Below are 3125 nucleotides of genomic sequence, written 5' to 3'. Positions count from 1 at the left end.
CGAGAAATTGTAATATTTTATAATTTGGAGTAGGAGAAGGAGGTGCTTCACGGCTTGGTTATTATTGCTTGTTGGAGAATATGAAAGCAAGGAATGATAAGGTGTTTGAAGGCAAAGAAGTCATTATTGGAGACATAAAATCGCTTGTTTTTTTTTTTTGTTCAAATATAGGGGAAAAAATAGATCCTTAGATTGATTGAAATGGTGTAAATATAAGCTTATGTAACGTTGTTGTTTCGTTGCTTTAGGGCTGCTCCGAGCTGTGGAGGCCGCTTGTGGGTGTTCGCGGTGTCTTTGCTGTGTATAAAAGTTTATAGTTTGAAAAGAAAAAAGTATAGTGCCAGTTATATAATAAAACAACACAAGTATGGGGACAAATTAATAAAAAGCCCAGAGATTAGCTGAAGAGTTGTTATTGCCCTTTGTGGGTTTTTGAAAGATTAATCGAACTAGAATAGATCTCGACCACTCCGTCCTCGTCTTCTAAACCGATCGTATATCTTTCTCTCTCTCTCTCTCCAATTATTGAAGGTACGCCTCTTTGTCTCTCGATTAATCTCAATCTCGCTTTATAATACATCTGATTAACTGTAATTCAGAACTGATTTGGATTCCATTGGTTTTAATCGTCAATTCAAATCAGTTTATTGCTGTATTGAGTACTGAATTGCCGATCTTATACGATCGTATTGTTTTATCCGATTTACGGTTTTTGGAAGCCGATTTTAGATTTCTAGATCTAATTCTCTGAATTGAGACGAGTATGTTTGTTTATTGAGAATTATGGATTTATTTAAGTGTGATTTAGAGTGTTTGAATTGAATTAGATAGATTTGTGAAGCACTTGATTTGACAGTTTAAGATATGATATCTGCTACGGGAATTGGGATCGGAATCGAAATTTAATTAGTTCAGTTTCAAGATGGTACTCAAATTGATTGGAACATAACCTTATTTAGGGCACCAATTTGGCTTCACTTTTGAAGAAGCATGATTCTGTTGTTAGTTGATGTGTGTCTATGTAAGTTAGTAAATCAGTTTATTTTAGTTATTTCAATTAAGTCAAATTTTGAGGTATAGATAGAAGATTGGTGTGCTGAGTGTATGTGATTAGCAAGCCATAAGAACCATTCTCTGGTTCCTTGCTTTTCAAGTCGCTTAATCAGGTGATTGATTACTGATTCTACAGTTAGAGCACCGATTTTATCTTTACTGTTAACCTCAAGAATTGCAGGCTGCATCAGTTGACTTATAGTAGTGCCATGTTCTATTTTATTTATTCTGCTACCATCTGAAATTTAATTGCTAATGGCATGAATGGAGTATTTTACAAGCTAAGTGTTCAGCCTGTTTTTCCGTGTTCTGTTATCGTATTTAGAGAGAGTTTATGGCTGGGATGGGACTTGGGAGGTCGGGTCAAAATGGGTTGGTTCAGGTTGTGTCAATCCCTAATCACTATTATATCCATTTCTTGCGTTTTATAAATAATTTATATTTTTAAATGTTGTTACAGAAAGTCTAAAACTAGATTATTACAGTAAGGATAATTTGATGTATGTTTAAATAATGCAATGTTGGGCATATTGGATACACTTCAGATGAGTTGCTGTCCATTCAACCCTTTTGGTCAGTATTTTTTAGTTAGAGCATCGCCAACGGCTTGGTTTTAGTCCCAAATACACCACTTCATATGTTTTTATTATTGTGGTGGTTGGTTTTGATGGCCGGTTTTAGCATCTAGGTCTTCGCCAAGAACTACCAAAAGCGAGTTGGTGGTGGACTCTATTTCCTATTAGTATAAAGGTGGTGATGATGCGGCAATGCTTTTAGGTTTTCTTATTGGGTGGGCTTTCGGTGTTTTTAGAATTGAGTGTTTTTATAATGGGGCAGATAACTAGGCATGGTTTTGGCCTTTTGGGTACTTTTAGAATTTTAGACCTACTTATTGTGGATGGTCAGTCTGCATAAGCCTTTTGACCTGCTATACATAAAATATAACCTGCATCTTTATATGTGTGTTGTAATGGAGGTGATAAAACAATGACTCACATGCTAGTCTCATTTCAACTTTCTATAGATGGACAAGGGGAAAGGAGTAATGGGTAGCCGAAAATGGGCCGTTGATTTCACTGACAACTCAACCGCCCCGTCTACCCGTGACATTCCCGACCCACCCGGCTTCACTCGTGCATCACTTGATCAAGATGACTCCTCTCTAGCCCGCCAAAAGAAAGACGCAGAGGCAAACTGGAAGTCTCAGAAAGCATGGGAAGTAGCACAAGCCCCATTCAAGAATCTAATGATGATGGGGTTCATGATGTGGATGGCTGGCAGCACTGTCCATTTGTTCAGCATTGGCATTACATTTTCAGCTCTTTGGCAGCCATTAAGTGCCCTTCAAGGTGTTGGTAAGGTTTTTTGAGCCTTACAAAGACAATAAAGTGGACCTTCTTGCACCTAAATTATTATATATTGCTCTAAATTTGGGGGGTATGTTGCTTGGCGTTTGGAAGTTGAACACGCTTGGTCTTCTTCCAACTCATGCATCTGATTGGGTCTCGTCTTTATCTCCTGCACCCGAGGTTGAGTTTTCGGGTGGAGGCGCTCCTCTTTACTGAAACCTATTGCTGGTTTTTAGCTTATGATCTGAACTGTTTAGCATTTCTATTATGGAAACCAGAACTCATTCGTGTACTACTTTGTCAAATTATTTAATATTTAGCATTTGAAACACCTGAATTTTGAGAGATGCTTGAATTTATCGAACCGTTAGTTTTCTTTTTTGAGGTTTTTTATTGAAGTAGATTGTATTCCTCAGTTTATGGGCACATGCTTTCGGCCAAAACTGTGGTTGTGGTGGTTGTGCTAAAAAGTAAAAACCACCATCATCTCTTCTTTCATCTTAAATTTTAAGGTTTGATTAACGGCTGATGTTCTAGTTTTAGCAACTTTTAATTTATTAAAGAGTACTTAATGTTGTTATAAACAGTTAACAACCAAGTTGCAATCAACAAAAATTCAGTTGTATCCTGTGTCAAATCAAATTAGCAATTCTTCAAATTTATAAGAGAATAAAGGACTATAAGTAAAGAAACATTTTTCTTTTGGGTAGAGTTCAGCTAATT

General features: G+C 36.7%; 1 pseudogene across 1 annotated transcript; it reads left to right on the top strand.

The window, feature by feature from the left end:
- Window positions 1-462: 462 nt before the first annotated feature.
- Window positions 463-2827, top strand: LOC143569778 (uncharacterized; annotated as a pseudogene). The gene is made up of 2 exons (XR_013141796.1): window positions 463-531; window positions 2078-2827. The product of XR_013141796.1 is annotated as an uncharacterized LOC143569778 (transcript).
- The last annotated feature ends 298 nt before the right edge of the window (window positions 2828-3125 follow it).

This window comes from Bidens hawaiensis, unplaced genomic scaffold (genome assembly GCF_021521415.1).
Source record: "Bidens hawaiensis isolate Kalapana, Puna unplaced genomic scaffold, B.hawaiensis_p1.1 tig00024652_1, whole genome shotgun sequence".
NCBI classification, from domain to species: Eukaryota; Viridiplantae; Streptophyta; class Magnoliopsida; order Asterales; family Asteraceae; genus Bidens; species Bidens hawaiensis.
Note: the sequence above shows the minus strand (reverse complement) of the source record. Positions and strands in the feature narration are given on the sequence as shown.